The sequence below is a fragment of the Sphaerodactylus townsendi genome, linkage group LG10 (assembly GCF_021028975.2).
Source record: "Sphaerodactylus townsendi isolate TG3544 linkage group LG10, MPM_Stown_v2.3, whole genome shotgun sequence".
NCBI lineage: Eukaryota > Metazoa > Chordata > Lepidosauria > Squamata > Sphaerodactylidae > Sphaerodactylus > Sphaerodactylus townsendi.
Window position 1 is genome coordinate 23,399,956 of NC_059434.1, and position 22,539 is coordinate 23,422,494.

The 22,539-nt window shown below is 42.7% G+C and overlaps 1 protein-coding gene across 1 annotated transcript in view; it reads left to right on the forward strand.

Moving 5' to 3' along the window:
- The first annotated feature begins 1,979 nt into the window (after positions 1-1,979).
- Positions 1,980-22,539, forward strand: part of RASL11B (RAS like family 11 member B) — a 47,060-nt gene continuing 26,500 nt past the window's right edge. The window contains exon 1 of the mRNA XM_048509897.1: positions 1,980-2,121. The gene's annotated coding sequence lies outside the window, so the exon portion shown is untranslated. The remainder of the gene's footprint in view (positions 2,122-22,539) is intronic.

Here is a 22,539-nt window from a genome sequence, read left to right on the forward strand (position 1 = left end):
CGACTACACTGCTGTAGTCACATAAACTTATATCATTCTGAGCTGAAATTTTCCATCATGCCATATTCCAGTGGGATGGGAAATTTCAGCTCAGAATGAGAGAAAAGTACCCATATGAAGCCAATATAAATTATATCCACAAATTGTGAGGCTGATGAAGCCATCGAAAAACGTGGATTAGGCGCAATGCGTTTTCCTCCTTGTGTATAATATAATTTGAATTTATTCCTGTGTATAACACAATTTTGGACTCATCATTTGCCACTTACAGAACATTTACCTGTGTGGATGTATATGAAATTACGTTTATGAATTATTTTGAACAGAACATTTATTGATGTATATACATGACTTTGTATTTATTGGATACTTACCTGTATGGAAGTTTGAACTTATGGGAGAGTATGAACTAAATACTTACCTGGTTCAACATTGATGATCCTGGATTTACCTGTGATGATTCTGGACTTACCTCTTGGATGTTATTTGAAAATATGTGATTGTGATTATAACTAATGAAATATAAAAGATGAACAATGATATAAGTTTATATATACATATAGGCATCTGACAGATTAGTTACAGCCAGAGTGCAACAGTCGTTGTCAATCATTTACCAATATTTACTGCTGTACCCCTTCTGTTTGTAGATCTGCTGTAGTCACATTCAGTTCCCCCACCAATTCAGAAAGCCTGGGAAGGTCTACTTCAGTTCCTAAATTAAAATTTCCTGTATCTTTGTGGATTGTTAAATGACCAGAATCATTTTTATATGCCGGATCTTCTTGAAATTAGGCGGATCATTCTCATTAAAAAATACTCTTGTTACCCAGGTCATTTCAGAAATAATTCACCTTTCTCAGTTTGGAGGCTAACATTTGATTTCTCCTAAATGTACTTTTCACTTTGTTTATTTCCTTCTGTTGCCGATTCTGAGCCACTGCAAGTTGATAGGAAAGGAAATTGAAACCAGACTGGGGCAGAAACTTCGGATTTGTAGAAAATTTGGTTTTGTGGTAAAAGATACAAATACCATGTACTGAGATGGCATAACATTGTGATTCTCCACACCCATGACCATAATTGACAGGGCAAATGCCTCAGCCCAAAATATTGATCACAGCAGATTTTTTTGTAAAAGTAAGGCATTCAAAGATATGTGCCAAGCATATTGTTCCAGGTTAATGGAACAAGTGAACCAAATCTTATGTTTCTAGAAGAGGGAGGGGGAAATCCATTACTAATCTTACCTAGCAAAAATAAATACCTTTTTGGTCTCAGTAGAGTGATGACTTAGAGTAGACCTTATAGCAGTAATTCCCGCAATGAATGGTACAAATTAACTACAGTACTAGTGTTCCATAAGAAATCAAATAATTAATTAAATGTTCCTAAGAGACCTAAGGTCTGCACAGAAATTTTAGTCTGGATTTGAGAGGGCCAAACCTTACATCAGTAGACTCATGTTTTCCTTGATAAGATATAGAGCAACTATATACTGATAAGTGACATTTTCTTTACTTGCCCTGCAGTGATCTTACATAGACACATTTATATTAAAGGACACCAAGCTTTTCTTCTCGTTTAATATGTTTTGTCTGACTCATGATGCTCTTAAAGACATACTGTTTTCAATCCATGGGGTCTTATCACTGGATTTAAGAGTGGGCTGTGAGGATCGTGCCAAGCCCTTGGATACACATTCCAGATGTGAATTCAGCTATAACCCCATTCTTAGCAGATGGCTTAATTTAAATGACAGCATGTAAAACAGAACACTGTGTGCTGTTACACTCCAAAAGCTACCAAGTATTGCTCAACTTATATAGGCCAGCATTTTTCTTCTAGGAATGAATATAACAATTTCAGGATGTTCAGAGAAGTACAGAAGTATTTACTATGCTATGTCAAAATTCTCACTGGGAAGAGAAGAAAAATCAACAGATGGTCTTAGAAAATCGACACTGAGTCACTGTTTGTCCATTTAAACAGAAGAAACTGAACGGGGACATTTGAGGAATGAAAAACATTCTTATATTGTTGGGGGTTATATATCACATGGAGGGGCTCCAGGCCGACTTTGGGACTTAAAATCAGTAGAAGTGGATCATTATTTCCAAGGTAGGTCCAGACGTGCACTTTCTAAAGAAAATATGATACTATCCACCTTGCCAATGAGCATAAAAAGTATTTGTTGCCATTTTATTGTTTACTAGTACACCAATTTAAATGTTCCTCTGTGACTTGGCTGGGCCGGGGGGTGGGCAGTGGGCAGTGGCTACCTCAACTGATCAACGTAACCTGCTCTTCCAGGAACATCTGCTGATGGTTTATTAAAGCCAATATAGGTTATGATTGTAACCTGATAAAAAGGAACGTTGCACAATGAAGGCTTTTCTTAATCTCAGACCTAACGCTGTTCTCTATGCCAGCAGGTTCCAGCTGGCACAGAGAACAGCATTAGGTCTCAGACTAAGAAGGGCCTTCATTGTGCAACGTTCCTTTTTAACAGGTTACAATCGTAACCTAGGCTTGAAAAAGGATAACAAAATGAAACCATATCCGGAGGGTTTATAGCCTCAAAATTTAGCTTCACCTGTTGAATGTATGGAAATAATCCACAAATTTATCTAAAGAAACAGAAATGGAGATATTGCTTGAATATGGTTTGAAATCCATTCTTTTATGACTCATGCATTGAGTATATGTAAACGAAGGTGTAGTTTCTGTAACAGTATCTTATATACATCTACCCTGTCAATATGGTAGATTGGTTTATTAAAGGCAAAAAAGGCTGCAAGATCACGTGGAACACTGGAGGACTGAGTGGCAGGAACAGGGGCAGTCCTGCCAGTGGAATGAAGAAAGGCAGAAGAGATCTTTTGTGAGGACAGGCAGTATCTAAGCCTCCCTCTATTACAGATAATTTTATCCTTTCACAAAAGCAGCAGCAGCAGCAGCAGCAGCAGCAGCAGCAGCAGCAGCAAAAAAAAAAGGAACTCTGAAAGGGCTCCCAATACAACTGAGGATCCCAATCCATGGGCTGCAGATTATACCAAACATGGACTGCTGCTAGGTGACTCTAGTTTGCTGTTGGTGGAAAACAATGTTACTGAAGCTTCTTTGGGGGCGGGGGGAAGGCAAGCTAGCAGAAGAAGGTATAGGTCAGTGGTGGCGAACCTATGGCACGTGCATACAGAGTTCATCATGTTGGGGGGAAATCGCCCACACACACTCACATCTAGGCTGGCCTGGGACGCTGGACTTGATGTGCGTGCACCTCAGCGAGTTCCAGGTGGCTGCTGGCTGGGGGAGGGGGGGAAGAGGTGGCAGAGATGCTAGAGAGGCGCAGAGTGGCACATGTGGGACTTGCTGGAGGCCACAGCAGACTTGCCCCTGCTCAAGGGGGTTATTCTGGTTAAATTGCTGCGTTGGCACTTTGAGATAAATAAGTGGGTTTTGGGTTGCAATTTCGGCACTCGGTCTCGAAAAGGTTCGCCATCACTGGTATAGGTTGAGCCAGGTAAGGAACTGGAACTGGAGAGGGCATGCAGTTATATCCAAGTGTGCATGAAAGTGGGGTGGAGCCTACCCATTCTCCCACAACAGTGAGCAATGTTTGAAGGCTTCCTCTTGTCTAATGAGACTTCTTCCAACTGAAGTGGCTTTTCCATTGGAGAAAAGGCTCCTTGGAGCTTGGTTGTATTCACCCCACTGACTCAACCCAAGATGGACTCCCCAACCCCACTGACCCATTTGTTCCTGCATTGACTAATTGCCTTCAAGGTATGTCCTCTCTATAAACATACACACTAGCTGAATGTTTACGTTTTGGCTTTATTATTTACATAATACCATCGATATGTGCGACATAGTACCACCGACAAGCCATCATAGAGGACAACAGTCAGGGTTTTCATGGTTTTCCAAGCTAAATTTTTCTTGCACAAAATTGCTGCAAAATGTGGCAATTTCAAGAAGCAGAGGTCTGGTTGGGAAAGGGTTCTGTGCAAGTGTGCTTATTTATGGACTGTGGATTGGAATGTAATTATTATGTTTCTCAGACGGTATCATACAGATGGAGATATCAGATCACAGAAGAACCCAGCCCCAACTCATTTACTTCTGCACTTGTACCGTGCATTTCAGTTCCTTTGTCCCGTTGAGCCTGAAGAATGTCTATGTCAGCATGAAATCTGCAATGAAGCATAGTGATCCTACTGTACTACTAGACAGAGGCTATTTATCTTTGGCCTGGTTTTCATTGGGGTGGTAAACCTGTGCCTGGGCGGTATAACTTCAAAGTGCAGGTGGGGCTCATGTAATCACATCAAAGTAAATAAATAAAACCCTTGCATGTTTGAGGTTAGATGCCAGTGGAAAGAATTCTAGCTTTCAACGTGGAAGGATTTTATTCTATTAAATAGAACATTCTGCCATGTGACACCCCCCCCCATCTGCTATCTGAAATGACACGCATTGATGCATGCCTTGAAGTGCAATGTCAGATGACAACTGAATATTAGATGACAACTTAAAAATGGCAATTTTTTCAGTTTTTTTAAAACAACTTAGAATAGACAAGTTCAGTTCTGGCAAATGAAATTTGCTTATAGTTATCAGAAACGTTTTTATTAGATTGAACAGAAGTTCTGTCACATTCTGTTAGCACCATTTTTTTCTCCAGTCTCTTACAATCTGGATTTCCTTTCCACTTTTCCTTAGCAACTTCTCCCTAGTAGCAAAGCACCTCACTCATTCCAGCTTTTATTTCCTGTTTCATCTCATTCCTTCACTGTCCAGTTTCGTTAAATACAATTATATTCTCTAGTTTGTTTTAATTTTCATTTGTGCTTTAGTTCAGGGGTCCCCAACCTTTTTAAGCCTGTCAGCGCATTTGTAATTCTGACATGGTATGGGGCACAACAACAAAATGGCTGCGACAGAATGGCTGCTGCAGAAGGCGGGGGCAGCCATAAAATGGTTGCCATAATTCCAGTAACACAGTGAAGATCCGTGGGCTGTGGAGGGAGGCAGCTGCAGCCAAAGCAACATTTAAAAGTTCTGCACAGTCAATCAGAAGCGTTGCTAGACAAAAGCCCTACATGGACCCACCCAGAGGTGGGATCCAGCAGGTTCTCACCAGTTCCCGAGAGTGGGTTACTAATTATTTGTGTGTGCCGAGAGGGGGTTACTAATTGGATCTGATTTTCCGTTAGAAATTCCATTAGGTCCAAAAATCATAAAGTCCTGTTGTTTCCTATGTGGCTGGTTAGCGAAGGTAGAAAACGGGATAATTCTCCCTGTTGGGCTGTTTTAAAAACATGTTTTAGCAATATGATAAAGTTCCTTGTTTAAGGAAAGTATCCTTCTTTTGATTTCTAGAAACAAAATTAAGTATTTGAAAGTATTAAGTATTTGACAGGCAGTCAATTAGAAGAGAAGTAGTTGTTTCTGTTGGCAGTAGACGATAGGACTTGCTATAATGAGTTTAAATTATGGACAGAAAGATACCTGCTGGAAATTAGGAACTTTTTTATAATAAGAGTTTTTTACAGTAACAGAGAAATTATTAATGCCCCACCCCTGGAATGCCCAGCCACGCCCCCGTCGTGCCCCGCCCCGCCCCATTGGCGCTACGCTACTGTTTAAATCCCACCACCATGGGAACCTGTTACTAAAATTTTTGGATCCCACCACTGGACCCACCTACCTGCTAACACATTGGGATCTCCTTGTTTAGTTATGGTTAACTCATCACAAGAAACTAATACATATTTAAATATATGGCAAATAGCTTTTGCTTATACTTACATTGTTTATGAAATATATGTTCATTTGAATGGGCTCCAGAAAGAAGAACTTTTCACTGCTGTGGAGCAGCACTCAAGCATACTTTGTTTACATTTTCATCTGTGTAGGTCCAAGTCCAAAGCTTTAATGATTAAACCACACTGCCTATGTTCATTGCCGTTCACTCTATCTTGCTTCTCAAATTCGGGAAGTGTGGGTCAGAGAAGCACAGTCTGAACTCAGAAGACCTGTCCAGCATGTTGAAATCCACCGACAAATCTAATATATTAAAACTGATTAAAAAGCAAACACATGATGGTGTAAAATGAATTTACATGCAGATGATTCCCTTCATTTTAATTTATTCCATTTAAAATATTTCTGTCCTATCGTTTTCACAGTCCAATCTCCAAGGCAGCTAACGAAAAATTAAAACTACAATTCAAGCATAAAATATACAGATTAAAACAGAAAAACAGCCAAATCTTTAAAAACTTAGACTTAACCCCCCCCCACCCCACAGCAGTAGAGCATTCCACCATGTTGCGTCTGCCCAAACGAGAGACAAGTGATATACTTTCTACTGACCTTCATCTCATTTCATGCATGATGATGCTACGCTCAATCTTGTAAGTGACAGCCAATGAAGTCAAGGGGGGGTTGGGGGTATGATCAGAACAATAACTCTGTTTTTGCTGCGGTTTAGGTGCCAAAGTCTAGTGGTTTTTTCCCCTCATGATGCTGTTTTCCACATGTCACCTTTCTATGGCTTAGTTGTCATTTCCCCCTCCTTTAATCCAAGGGCAAGAAATCATGGAAAGACAAGAAATGAAAAATGTTATTGCAAGAAAATTCAAGTAACAATGTGCAGAGATGGCATGGCTGACGGTGTTTATAAGAGACAATAATATGGACAATTTCCTTAAAGATTAGAAACCCTTTGTGGACTACCTGCTGAAAACATGCAAATAGAGAAATAATGGCAGGATTTGAGATTTAAATAAAAACAGTGGATGGACTAAAACAGTTTTATAAGAAGGACTTAAAAAGCAGAGGAAATGTTCATACCAGTAATAAGCACAAAACTAGATTTGAGTTTGGATCCACAATGAGGTAACTGAAAGAAGAAGAAGAAGAAGAAGAAGAAGAAGAAGAAGAAGAAGAAGAAGAAGAAGAAGAAGAAGAAGAAGAAGAAGAGTTTGGATTTATATCCCCCCTTTCTCTCCTGCAGGAGACTCAAAGGGGTTTACAATCTCCTTGCCCTTCCCCCCTCACAACAAACACCCTGTGAGGTGGGTGGGGCTGAGAGAGCTCCGAGAAGCTGTGACTAGCCCAAGGTCACCCAGCTGGCGTGTGTGGGAGTGCACAGGCTAATCTGAATTCCCCAGATAAGCCTCCACAGCTCAGGCGGCAGAGCGGAGAATCAAACCCGGTTCCTCCAGATTAGATACACGAGCTCTTACCCTCCTACGCCACTGCTGCTCACCATATATGTATGTTAATATGTGGTTTATTACTATTATGTTTGATATCACAGCTGCCAGTTCTTTAGCTGGTTGTTGGCCTTTTATTAAAATTCGAGCCTTACCCAGAGGCCTTAGAAGTTGTAATGTATTGGCATAGCATTTGTGAGGATCCCAGCAGGGCTGCCTTCTGAATCTGACAAATGTTAATTTTGTTGATTTGAAGATGTTTCAAGTGTTTTCGGAATGGCGCCCCGGGTGCCGATTACCACTGAAATGACCTCAGCTAATTTGTGCTATAGACGCTGAAGTTTGATTTTCAAATCGTGGTATTATTATTATATGCTTGTTTGATATCACAGCTGCCAGTTCTGTAGCTGTTGTTGGCCTTTCATTACAATTCGAGCCTCACTATTACTATTATTATTATAATAGTTCAGGAGGGGAGATTAGACTTGGTTTTTTTCTCTTTTCTTTTTTTCTTTTCTGTACATTTTGTTTATATGTGTAAAATAAAAATCTTTCAAAAAAGAAAAGAAACCTCATACAGAAACTGCTCCAGTATGGTACCATGAACATGCAGCTGCCTCACACTGAATTAGACCACCAAGGTTATATTGTCCACTCAGACTGGAGATTCTCCAGGGCCTCAAATTGAGGTCATTCACATCACCTACTGATTTTTTAACTAGAGATGTCAGGAATTGAATCTCGGAGCTTCTGTGTGCTAAGCAGATAGTCTACCATTGAGCTGCAGCCCCTTCCCAAACTGTAGGAAAAGCTCTGGGTCAAAAGAGCCCATGTCACAGGTTTGCTTTAACTACACATCACTAGGAAATGTGGGCTGATGGCAGAAACGAATTATGGTAACATATTTTGGGCCTGATATAAAATAGTATTAATGTTATTGTGAGGGGACAGGTAAAGGTACCCTGCAGGTAAAGGTGATGTGCTGTGTCCTGGCTGCCTGCCGACTGCTGGTATCAGGCTGCAGTGCCATTCTCTCAGTTCGCAAGTGACACCAGTACAGAGGGAATTCCACCAGTGTAGTCGAACAGTCCGGGTCTGGGAAGCCAGAGAATGCACAGAAGTCAGTAATATATTCCTTGGGTCAAAGTGCCAAGAGAAAATCGTGAGGGTGTCAGCAGGCTCAGCATTAGTCAAACTGGAGTTGCTTCCATGCCCAGCAGCCAGGCAGGCACTGAGTTTTCGCACCTGCAGTTGTGACCTTAGCCTCTTTCTATGGGATTCAGGGGCGCTGAAGACTCTGGACAGCTGGGGTTGAATGGCTGATCTGCCCTGATTGCCTCAGTCAGGTGTTGAAGGTGCCTTTGAACTAACTATTGGCTGCACCTCTGGGAGTGTCTGACCTCCCTGCTGGCCATCTGTTGCCAACTGTGGGCCTTCTGCTCAGGGGCCCTCCTCCTCAAAGGAGCCCTCACTGCCATTGGGTTGGATCTATGATATGTGGGAAGAATGATCATACACAGACAATGCTCTTACAGTGAGCACGGTGGTGCTGGTGGAAAGTTCTGTTAAGTTACAGCAGAAAGTTCTGTTAAGTTACCCCATGGGGTTTTCAAGGAGAGATTGCCATTGCCAGCTCTGCCTAACAACCCAGGACTTCTTGGTGGTCTCCCATCCACATTCTAACCAGGCCAAAATGGTGGATTAATTTCTGACAGCAGAGATCATCCTGAAGGGAGAGGAAAGAAGTTGCCTTTGCACTCATTGGATGTATAGGCCTCCTACTCCCATTAAATAGTGACTGCTGATGACCTCCAACAGTATCGATCACATTTTGCTGGGAGAGGAAAGTGTCACTACCAGCATAAGTTAGTAAGGACTATCATTGGCCATATAAATAACTGGTACATTGGTGAGAGAGCCTATAACACCTGTGCTCCGGCAGCTACACTAGTGGTCAGTGGAATTCCGAATCAGGTTCAAGGTTTTGGTCATAGCCGTCAAGGCCCTGAGCAGTCTGGGATCATTATATCTGTGGAACCACATTGCCCCATATTGCCTGTGGAGGATGCTCTAGTCCTGGGATAAAAATCTTCTGGTGGTTCCTGGGGTGTGCAGCTGGCCTTGACCAGAGCCAGGACTTTTCCTGCCATGGCTCCAGCCTGGTGGAACTCTGTCAGCTGACACCAGGGCCCTGCAGGACCTTAAACAGTTCCACAGGGTCTGTGAAATGAAGATGTTCCACTGGGCCTTTGGTTGAGGCCACTTGTGCGTCCTGATGCCATCTGCCAGCCTCCCTATAACAAGTCACTGCCTGGTTATTCTGTGTTGCCCTTTTTTTGATCTGGCCCAATGCTTGAACCATGTTAGGAGGATTTATACCGAGCTGGGCTGGATGGGCTGACATGGGCTAGTTCAGAGGTCTGCAACCTGTGGCTCCCGAGCCGCATGCGCCTCTTTCATCCTTGTACTGCGGCTCTGTGTGGCTTGGGACCTGAGCAACCTGAGGACCACACTTTGCCATAATAAGCAGGAGCACAACTGCCCCGGGCTGTCTACGGAGGACACCCCCAGCCAGGCAGGTGACAGCCTTTCCCCTCCTTCCCTCATCTGGTGCCTGGGACACTATAATTATTTGAGCTTGACCTTGGTCGGCTAGGGAAGGATACAAATAAACAAATAAACAAATAAACAAATAAACCAACCTGCTTGCAGCCTAAGAACAAGTATGCATAGTCTTCTTTGCATGCTGTCCTGAGAGCCCACATGGTGTAGTGGTTAAGAGCTGTGGACTCCAATCTGGAGACCTGGGTTTGATTTTCCACTCCTCCACACGAGCGGCAGACTTATCTGGTGAACCATATTTGTTTCCCCACTCTTACTCATGAAGCCTGCTGGGTGACCTTGAGATACTCACAGTCCTTCAGAATTTTCTCAGCCCTACATCCCTCACAAGGTGTCTGTTGTGAAGAGAGGAAGGGAGAGGAGTTTGTAAGCCATCTTGAGTCTCCTTACAGGAGAGAAAGGTACCGTATAAATCCAAACTCCTCTTTTTCTTAAGTGAATGAGGTTCATAGGCATGCTGAAGGCCTTTTTCAGCTGTGGCTCCTGGGCCTTGGAACTCCCTGGTCCAGGAGGCCCTTTTAGTTCCCTCAATGATGGCCTTCTAGAAGCTGGTCAATACCATTCTTTTCTAGGCAACTTTTGAAGGGGATTGAAAACACCATTCTCTGATTTTTATTGTTGAAGACACTTCTTGTTTCTCATTTGAAGAAGAAGAAGAAGAAGAAGAAGAAGAAGAAGAAAAAGAAGAAGAAGAAGAAGAAGAAGAAGGAGAGTTTGGATTTATATCACCCCTTTCTCTTTTGTAGGAGACTCAAAGGGGCTTACAACCTCCTTGCCCTTCCCCCCTCACAACAAACACCCTGTGAGGTGGGTGGGGCTGAGAGAGCTCAGAAGAGCTGTGACTAGCCCAAGGTCACCCAGCTGGTGTGTGTGGGAGTGTACAGGCTAATCTGAGTTCCCCAGATAAGCCTCCACAACTCAAGCGGCAGAGATGGGAATCAAACCCGGTTCCTCCAGATAAGAGTGCACCTGCTCTTAGCCACTACGCCACTGCTGATACAATTGTTTTTGCTACTGTGATTAGGTGGTTATGGTGGTTTTATCTGGAGGTGGTTTTAATTTTTATGACATGATACTTTGACTGCTGTGGGTGTGTAATGGTTTTTGTGTGTTGACATGGTTGTTTTTGTGTTTTCAACTTGTACATTGCTCTGAGTGATTGGTAAATGGGCAAGATGTAAACATAGGTTGTACACCGCACAGAGCCTGTTGGGGATGGGGCGGTATATTAAATTCTGATATATAAATAAATACATATAAATAGTAAGCAAAGAAGGTAGTGGTGTTGAGTATGAGATTATTTCAGAATCATCCCACCTTTTCTTCAGAATTGGGAGCGCATTTCCAGAATGAATCTGTTGTTTGCCTACCTGCTAAAGTTAGCCAGTCATGAAGATTATATAACATGAATTGATTTTTTTGAATGACAGCGCAAGATGATTCACCCTCAGAATAATAGACATTTTAATATGCTGGCTTTATGAATGTTCCATTGATTGCAGATGCTCAAGGGAAGCTAAAGAAAGACTCAAAGGCTTGCTTGTGCTCTTGAAGGAATCTATTTTTACTAGCTATTATTCTAATTAGGGGAGTTTTTTTGAGGAAAGGTTTTAGTATTTCATGAACATTTTCTGCTTCACTTGGTTTGTTTTTGAAAATGGCTGGAAGAAGCCCAGGCCCTCCATTTTTGAGAACTATCTTATTTACAGTATTAGTAAGAAAAATAAATATATCACGATGATGGATCCGATGATAAGGGCCACTTTTTCAGTGTCTTCTTTACATGGGGATCTTATGATCATATGAAGTTGTCTTCAATGGAGTCAGTCTGTTGATCTATCACCGTGGTGGCGAACCTTTGGCACTCCAGATGTTATGGACTACATTTCCCATCAGCCCCTGCCAGTATGGCCAATTGGCCATGCTGGCAGGGGCTGATGGGAAATGTAGTCCATAACATCTGGAGTGCCAAAGGTTCGCCACCACTGATCTATCAGAGTCAATACTGTCTACTCTGACTGGCAGGAGCTCTCCAAGGTCTCAGGTTGAGGCCTTTTACATCACTCATTACTTGATTCCTTTAACAGGTAGATATAGTTGGTTTTGAACCTGCATGTAAAGCAAATATTCATCTGGTTCTGGTGGGTTTTCCAGGCTGTGTGGCCATGGTCTGGTGGATCTTGTTCCTTAGGAACAAGATCTACCAGACCACGGCCACACAGCCCGGAAAAACCACCAGAACCGGATGAATCCAGCCATGAAAGCCTTCAACAATACAAATATTCATCCGCTGAACAACAACCCAGCCCTGCTTCTCCCTGTTGTTTTAATATGATCTGGTCATATGAAAGGGACGAAAGACAATAATGGGTAATTGTCTGCAACGAGAAACATTATTTTAAAGTGGAATCTGCCTTGAGTAGCATCTGTAGGACACCAGGGTGGTGTTATTAATTCATGCCCTGGGTCTGGTGTGTGTGTGTGTGTGTGTGTGTGTGTGTGTGTGTGTGTGTGTGTGTGTGTGTGTGTGTGTGTGTGAATGTGCATGCCAATTGATCTGGAAGAAGTGCGTGAATCAAGCTATAATTGATTAATCTGTGGCACTGCCTCCCTCTGCCTAAAATCTTGTTTCTACTTGCTCAACTAGTGTCTTTAAAATATTTTTATCAATATCTATTCAGATAATATCTTAAATGCAGTATAGTAGTAAAAGAAGAAGAAGAAGAAGAAGAAGAGTTTGGATTTATATCCCCCCTTTCTCTCCTGTAGGAGACTCAAAGGGGCTTACAATCTCCTTGCCCTTCCCCCCTCACAACAAACACCCTGTGAGGTAGATGGGTCATCCAGCTGGCGTGTGTGGGAGTGCACAGGCTAATCTGAATTCCCCAGATAAGCCTCCACAACTCAAGTGGCAGAGCTGGGAATCAAACCCGGTTCCTCCAGATAAGAGTGCACCTGCTCTTAGCCACTACGCCACTGCTGCTACAACATGACACAAGGAGAAGAGGGGCAAAAAGGGTAATGACCCAGTTATGCAATTTGTTTTACAACTGAACAATATCTTATGACAATTCTAATATGAGTATCAGGATTTGTGATGTTGAAAGGCATATTTCAACAGATGTTTGGCATTATCTGAAGCATGAAGAGTTGTGAAATATGAGCAGACAACAGGTATTAATGGATTCCAAACAATAAAGAAATCATCAGCCCTGGTTTGGTTGTTTGCCAATCTAAATTGATGACCTAATTTTTAAAATGTTGCTATTTTCCAAAGACTGGTAAGGATGAGGTATGAGTTTAACAGTTCTCATCATTTGTCAGGACACTGAATAAAGCACATAGTGTAGTGATGCCATGGTACTTGAAACTGAGATTGCTCATGATATACCTTATACTAGACGAAACCATCATAAGATTTAATAACACACAAGTGTAAAATGAGTCTGATCAACTGGTAAGCCATCTTTAAATATATTTCCCATAATTCTGACTTCAGTGGCCCTAAACTGCCTGCATAGTAGTCTGATTAGGTATTGCTAGTCAGTGCTTACATACGACGTCAGTTCATAGATATCTGCTTTCTTGTGCCCCAAAGTTAAATAAACTTTTTTTAAAATCCCAAATGTTCCATTAGCTCTTGCCCATCAAACTTAATGTATAAATGAGGCAGTTTGAGGCCATTATAGTCCTCCCTGTCCTACCCTCATCCTATTAAAATATTTACTTTGTAATAACTCATGGGCTTTACCCTCCCAAACTAGCAGATGATAAGCAGTTGATTTTAGGGTAGGGTGAGACTGAAGTGACATGACATGTAATTGATTTGAGGACCCTACAAGGTGAAGCCTGTGTCACCATCAATTCTAAGAATGCGGATGTGACTCTTTCAGAGGGTGTATGAGTCTAACAGTGGTTGATGGCTTCCATCTGTGAATAATAATGTATAGAATGCACAGCCAGGCCATGGGGACTGGAATGTACCTATCAGACTTGAAGGCTATAACAATTTACTGCTCCTTATCAGGGGCTACAGTAGGGCCCAAAATGGGAATTCTGCAGTGGAGGAGGGGGGGAAATGCTGCCCTTGTTAAAACAAAGTCATCAGCTTTATGCTTGGGAAAGGATCATTCCTTTTCTTAGGAATTTGCCCATCACAGTCCACACAAGACTCTTAATATGATCTCATACTAAAACCAATGAAGCACACGTTGCATTTTTGTCTAGAAGTATGGTTCAAAATGTAAATGTGAAAAAAAGGATGTTTGATAATATCTGTATTAATTAATCTGAGAGCTGGGATGGGCTTCAGCTCTTGATTGAGTACACACTGGGTGGAAAAACCTCTTTCCTTGTAAAATGCATGAGAGATGGGAGCTTAAACTTCATTGGTATCAAGGGCTGCCTGCCAGGACTTGCCCTTGAAATTTTTAGATAATATTGCTCAAACCTATAAAGTAGCAAGTAATAACTGAGGCTGATTCCGCATGGGCCAAAAACTGTGGTGTGAAAACGGTGTGAAAACAGTATAAACCAGTGATGGTGAACCTTTTCGAGACCGAGTGCCCAAATTTATTTATTGCAAAGTGCCAACACGGCAATTTAACCTGAATACTGAGGTTTTAGTTTAGAAAAAATGGTTGGCTCTGAGTCGTGCATTACTCGGGAGTAAGATTGGTGGTAGCCGGGGGCTTTGCTTTGAAGCAACCGTGCAACTCTTCCAATGGGTGAATCACAACCCTAGGAGGGTTTACTCAGAAGCAAGCCACATTGCCAGCAACCGAGCTTACTCCCAGGTAAAGGATCATGCTTTCGTTCTTCGCATGAAGATCAGTGGGGTTTAACAGTGCTTAACAGGGTTACCTACACTGCTTCCCCAAAACTAGGTCTTAGGTTCAATGCTAATAATCAAGCCCAGCAGCCCAGGCCAGCCTAGATGTGTGTGTGGGGGGGGGGGGGCGACTCTGTTTGTGCGTGCCCACAGAGAGGGCTCTGAGTGCCACCTCTGGCACCCGTGCCATAGGTTCGCCACCACTGGTATAAACCCTTTTATACCGTTTTAAACCCTTTTACACCATTTTCACACTGGTGTTTTTGGCCCATGCGGAATCAGCCTGAGTTACTTTGAATGCAAGCAAAGTATATGTATCTCACAACTGATTAACCCAGGCTTTTAAGGAATAGACATGGTTTCCAACAAATCCCGAGCCCCAGCTCCGCTGTTTTAGAAATTAAGGCATGCAAAAGTGGCATCACTTCCCAAACTGGGTTTCTGACAAACTACTGCTAGGTACTGGAATCCAGGACTTTCATTAATTGTACCTATAATTATGTAGACCAGCAGTTCCCACTTTTTGGGGGCCGCTGGCCCCTTGGTTCCACAAACTCATTCCCAGTGCCCCCTTCTCTCCTTTCCCCTATAAAATTATTATTCAGAATAGTGGTTTGCATGACCAACTAAGGAAGATAACAACAAAATGCAAAACTGTAACAACGAATGGCACATTTATTCACAATCCAATGAAAAGTGCTTGTTTTCTTCAGCAAAATTGATGGACCTGATCCGGTGATACCAGCTTTTCAAAGTCTGATGGCCATTTTTGCAAGATCTATAATTTCATACAATATTCAGCTAATCTACTAAATTTTAATTCAGTCTTAAGAGGGAGTTTTCACTCTTGAAAGCTTATACCCTGAAAATCTTGTTGGTCTCAAAGGTACTACTGGCCCAGTGGAATAGTGCCAATGTGGCGGTGTGTGTGTGTGTGTGTGTGTGTGTGTGTGTGTGTGTGTGTGTGTGTGACGCCCAAGGTGTAATTTCACCTCGATGCAGGGGCATTCTGCAGGGCAGGAGGTAGGGTGCAGTAGCAACTGGTAGGGCGGTGGGAATGCTGGCGTGTCCCAGGCACAGGATTGCCCCTCTGTCCCCCTGTACTGGCCTTAAATCATACCAAGGGTTAATTCTATTGTTTTTTATTTCATTTTAGTACCACAATTTAGAACAAAGACTAGGGCTGTTTCCGCACGGGCGGAATACAGTGACCCAGGGACACTAAAAACAGCGTCCCTGGGGAGGGGTTCGCACAGCTGCCACTGCTGCAGCGGCCTTGCAACCCCCGAACAGCGCAAAGCCGCTGTTTCCGAACCTCGCTCCCTGAGCGAGGTATTTCGGAAACAGCAACTTCCAACTGCTGCCATGCGAATGGCAGCGGCTGGAAGGCGCCATCCCCCCTTCCCAAACGCCTTCCCTTCCCTCCGACCTTCTGGCGCATTGTCCAGGCCTGGGTACACGCCCCCTTGCCCTACGACTCCAGAGCTGTCGCGCAGGGCAGGGGGGCATGTCCCCTGGCCTGGGCGATGCGCCGGAAAGTCAGAGGGAAGGGAAGGCGTTCGGGCGACGGCACAGCGCTGCGCCGTCTTCCCCGACCCTACCGGGACCGTTCATGCGAACGGTCCTGGGGGTGTGTGTGTGTGCGTCGGCGTTGTATACGCCGACGCACCCCCTGATCGTGGCCATGTGGAAACGGCCAATGTGTTATATTTTCTTTATAAAGGTTTATTCAACATTTCCCCAATATTTATTTTCAGTTACCATATTTTCCTTTCTTATCACTGGCATTTTTATTATTAATCCCCTAACAGTGCAATCCAGATGGGGGGGGGGAGCACAGTGGTCACCGGGGATGGTGCGGTGAAGAAGATGCCACACTGCCTCCACAGGGGCTTCAGGCCGTGTGGAAAGGAGGGTAATCCCAAAACCCTCCTGCTGCTCGAATTGCCCCATAACCCAAACAGATTTATGCTGCCCAAAAGTATAGTGGAAATTTGACAGCGTTCCCAGCTGAAACCCTAGTAGAAGCCGACTACAGTCGACTCCACCCCCGGGAACACCCTGGTTCACTCACCCCTCTCCTGAGTCCACTTCTGGGTTTCACCGTCACAGAGCAGTGGGGTGCCTGGCTGCTGGTGCATTTGCCCTCCCTGCCAGCAGCCGTGCCCCTTGTGCTGGTGGAAGAGGCAAACACATCGGTGGAGCTCAGCCCTGTTTTCTCAGCCCATTTGCCCCCTCCATCTGGATTGGGCTATACATTTTCACTTAACCACCCACCCTTTACCTTCTACTCAACCATTTCTCCTTTAAAACATTTTTTTTCTTTTTGAATACAGTTATTGAGAAGTTTTAAATCCTCATATAACCTAAAATATTAATATTGGGCATACTATGACAAAAATAACACTTATATAGCTAAAAAGCACACTTCCTAACCAACAGGTTTAGTAACCAAGAACAACGAAAAATTAATACCACCAACATTCCCTGTAAATCATGTGGGTGCACGCCACTGCATCAGTGCTGCACAGACAAGGGGTCACCCAGCAGGGGGGCTCTCCTAGGAGGCTCAGTTCTGCGCAGACTCGAGTAAGTTCTGCACAGCACCAGGGGGACTACTGAACACCACAATCAATACTATTATATTAAGTTTCTCAAAACACAGTATACTGATCTGACGAGAGCTCTGGTGCTATATTTACTAAAAATTCTCATCATTTCATATTTCCAGATTTCAGCACTATACAGAGGCAGTCATCTATCTAGGATCTAGCCTGGTCAGTCATAAATAAACATGGTTGAAGGGGTCTGCCTTCAGTGCTGCCCTCCTTCACCTCTTAATGGCCCCTATCCCACTGGACTCCAGGAGGTGGTACTGCCCACTTTGGGAACCACTGTTCTGGACTGTCAGAAATCAAATGCTGTAGTCATTCATCTGAATTCCCTAATATTATTAATGTCACCAAGGAGTTTGGATTGACTTGGAAAGATGGAATTCAGTGTTTCAGTTCTATTCCCATTTAATTGATCAAGAACATAAGATCTGTCTATGCCAGCTCAGACCAATAGTCCCTCTATTTCAGTATTGTGTCCCCAGAAGCCGATCCCTGGCAAGTTCAAAAGCAGAATAAGATGGAGAGCCATTGATGTCATGAGAGCCACAAAGATTTGCGGTTATGTGCAAACAAATCCAGCATAACATTTCTTGTGAAATTTGAACTAAGACTGTATCATTCACACCCACACCTGTCTTTGCATCTATCAAACACGAACATTCCAGCCCATTCAACATATTCTTCACTTAAACAAAATATGGGCTGCAGAAAACCGCAAGTGCTTTCAGCTTGTAAATCCCAATATTAGCATTTTTGGACACTTCTTCCTTCTGAAGTTGCTCCTATTTCTCTGCTCCGGCATACTGATACATTCCATCCATTCCACATCAAAGGATCCTTCCCCAACATCAACTGAACAGTGACACTCCAAGAATATTCTCTGGAACTGATATGATAGCAATGACAACCAAGAGGGAGTTTTCTCCTTTGTCTATGTTTCTCTTCTGAAAATTTTTGCGCATATAAAAATGATCGCTTCTCGGCCTTTTGCTAAGATCAAGCGTAGTATAAAAATGATCATGCCGAGGGAGAGAAGTGTTCCCATGTGCAGAACTTTTTAATATGAGGAGTGTTTAAAAATGCAATACTTCCACATTAAATTAGAAATGGTACAGTCCTGCAACACTTAAAAACCACAAGACTCTTCTGACTGGTTGTTTTGGCTGCCAGACATAAGATGAATGGTGGTGTCATAAAAGAGTTTTGCACTGATTGTGCTGCAAAGCAAGCCCTTGAATTTTTCACCACATGCAAGCTCAGTGTATCAGAATCCAATCTGTAAAACAGCCAAAATGTAAGCTTCCACAATTGAGCCTCCTTCCTTACCCCAATCCTTCACCCAGATGAGGAAAATTCTGGTGAAGATATACAATATGCAACTGGCACATCCAGCTCTGATGGGGTTGGTGATGCCTGAATCTTTGCATTTTCAACAAGGTAAAGACAGGCTTTCTATCTACCCCTCTGCTTTGCTGACCATAAAGACTTAAATTACCAAGAACCAAAGATTTGCAGGTATATATATATGTTTTACATTCTGCACTTGGGTGACTGACATTAATTATGCAAACTTGCTCCTTTTGCAAAATTATTGTTTTCATTTTTATATATTGGACTTGCCCTTAGCTCTTAAGATGGTATATCAACGATTGGACGACATTGACTACCAAAATGATAATGCCTCATTTCCTGCTCTATATAGACCATTGAAATCTGGTAGTGGTACAGTAATGGCCCCCTACATTCAACATATTACCATAGCCAAATACCGATGGGCCTTTTCTAGAGCACGGTTTGACGCATTTCCATCATCTATGCTTATAAGGCAGATTTAGGGGAAACCCGCTTGGCATTTGAGGAAATGTCAGTTTGTAACCCTCTGGGGACGCTTTTTGGATTCTATGGGATACATAGTCTTGTTACACTGCATGCTGCATAAGGCGCAGAAAGAGAGCTCTTTATTTTACCTCTGCTTGTGCAACACAAGCTTTGATAATTGCAAAGCGATCCTGACTCAAAGAGATTAGGAAAAAACAGCTGTTGGAAGACAAGGATGCAACCATCTCCCAGCAGGTAGCAAAGTTCTGTGCATTGGCGTATAAAAAACGCAAGGGCCTGCTTAATCAGGGATGAGCTGAAAGCCAAACATTCATGTAAATGGTTAGCTGTAATAATTGTTGTAATTTGCTGTTGTGAATGTGTGCTGTTGTGTTGTTTTGTCTTTGCTGGCCTTTGGCCGTATTAAACTATCTATTAAACTATTTTATATATTAAATGGGAAAACATCAAAAATTCACATTGTATCATTACAACAGGTAATCTACATTGGAAATCCACACAATTAACCGTTGCAGGACTGTACCCAACAAGTACTAACCTGACTTTTGGTGTAGTTGGGTAACTGGCAGTGTTAGCTGTAACTGTACTATATGATTGATGGATGGATTGACTTAATATACACTCCACCTAGTGGTGGAACCAGAACTCACCATACTGTGCTTAGTGCGTGGCATGATTAACAAAACTTTCACACCCTCTACTCCAAGAAATCCTCTAGAGTCCCTTTCTAGTTTTGGAGATTTCAACAGACATTATCCGGCACATTCAGACTCATTTAAAACATAAGAGATGGAAACTTGTTATTACTACATTTCTTGGTATGTTGACTTCAATACGATCTGGTACTTTTTTCTGTGATTGCTCAGAATTACAGAACACATACGGCCCTACCAGTAACTGTTCAGTAAGACAGGGCTAGGAAACTGGCTTGAAGATATATCCTGTGAACTGTATTTACTGCAGTGATTCTCAGGTTGAGTTGGAGCTAATTGTCCCTCAGAGAGACGCAAACTTCAAACAATCTTAGGTTATTTTTTTAAAAAAGCCCACACCAGCGTTATTGACTGATTGGGGTCAAACTTGAAGTAACTGGCTAGAGGTGAAGAGTCTTGGCTATCATTATGTTTTTCTTCCCATCCTTATCTCCCTTGTGGGCACTTGATTTCCCATTCGCTGTCAACCATAAAGATCCTGATGACCCATCAACCTGCATTAATGAGGGATTGAATGGTATTTCGCATCCCTTCTTGTTAGCTGATGTGCCTCGTCAAACTCTCACTTTTGGTAACACTCTTAATTTTCTTTTTGATATGAAGATCCTGTTGTGGGCTCTGTTCATTTGTCTGGTGTATCTCATCATTTTTTTAAAAAAATCATATCCTTTATTGCTTCTATTACACTTTGATTTCATTTCCTTGAGATGATGATGATGATGATGATGATGATGATGATGATGATGATGATGATGATGATGATTATTTATAAGCCGCCCTCCCCCGGATCAGGATCAGGATTTTCTGGAAATGACAACAATGAGAAATTCAGGGCAGCTATCACTGCCTTTAGTGACAATTCTTCCATCACACCTTAAAAGCTTACATCATTCTTACATTAGAGGGCCCATTATCGGCAATAAGAACAAATTTCCTAGAATCGTTCCTTCCTGTCCTCCTTTTCGAAAGTAGGTAAATGGTTCCTGGTTACATTAGCTCGCTATCTTTGGTTAAAGGTTGGCCTTGGGCTTTTCCCATTAGATGAAAAGTTTATAATGCACACAAATGCCTTGGGCTACTGAAAACTGTAGCTATGCTCCACATTCAAGGCCATCTCCTGAAGAAAGCCATTACTTGTTCTATGGCATTCTTCACATCATTATTAAGGCTGTGCCTGGTGGATTTTTTTCCCTGTCAAGTCAGCTGACTTATGGTAGCCCTGTAGAGTTTTCAAGGAAAGAGACATTCAGAGGTGGTTTGACTTTGCCTGCCACTAGGGCTGAGTCTATGTGACTGGCCCAAGGTCGCCATGGCAGAGTGGAAATTCAAACTTGGGTTTCCCAGATGCTAATTTCAATATCTTAACCATTTCACCACCCCAGTGAAAGCACTGATTGGTTTAAAGTAATCTGGAGAAAAACAGCCTTTGAAAGGTGTGAAATAACAGGTTCAATTTAAAGAAGGATATCCCGTGTTAAGGAAAGGGAAATCTCTGATTAAAAAAAACAACAGCGGTACCTCATATTGAAAAATCCACCATCTTGACCCAGCCAGCTCTGCCCATTTAAGCTTTCCATAGGTATGAGGAAAAGTAGTGCAGAAGTTTTGTATTTGCAGAGGCAATGATAGGGAAATGATAGAAGCACCTCACTCCCCAACAAAGTTAGTCATCATTAAATCCTATTGAAAACAATGGCTAGCTACTACTAATTTGCTCCATTCATCAGAGGGGAAGCAAGGGGAAACTGTGCCCAGAGTGTGCATCGCAGCCGCTGCAGGCCCCTGTCGGATCAAGGCCAACCTCCACCCCAGCCTCCCACTTCCAGAACGCCTCTTCACTGCTCCCTGCCATCGCCTGCTGTCCGCGGCTCCGCCTGAAGCATCGCACCACTGCCATTCATTTCAACCAGGATTTGCTGCCAGCAACACACCCAAATTAATATCAAATATCTGGTGCTACAGTGAGACCCATCCAATTGCTCTCACTTGCTTTTATAGTCGTCCTTTAACTTGATTTCAATTCCTCACTATGTCCTACCAGTCTGATTGTGGCTTTCTGGGAAAACAAGGTCTGTTCTGAAAAAAAAAACCCATCGGTAAGGTCCCAGGACACCACGGCTGCTTTTTTTTCCATGTCGCTTTTGTCTGCCAAAAAGGCCTTGAAAGGTTTTGCCTTCTGTCTGCCTTATATATATTTTTTGTACCCGGAATATTTCTTGCTTTCAATTCCATGCATTAGTTCTGCTCCTCCAAAGGATTCCAGTTATGTCTGCTCTTTCTTCCCAAAGGGCTGCAGAACAGCACAAGGCCGCCAAGTTTGGCAGGCAAACAAAGGCCATTTGGAAACTATAAGGAAGGCCTCTCAGGAATGTTAACTCTTCAGAGCGTGCCCCTTAAAATGTTCCAGCAACTCTCCTATTGAGAAAAATCTCATGCTGACTCTTTAGATGTGTGACTAGATTCCTAGCAGCTAGAAAGCATTCATCCTTGAGCAGTTTATTAAAGGAAACTCTCCAAATCATCCCAATGTGGACCCAAAAATCGATTAACCAGGCCAGACTTGCCTGTACAACTGAAACATACAACAAATGTCTGTCATTTGACAACACCTCCTTCCTGCTCTGTCTTTGCAGTCTCGGAGCACAGAGAAGAAGAAGAAGTAGAAGATGAAAAAGATGAAGAGTTTGGATTTA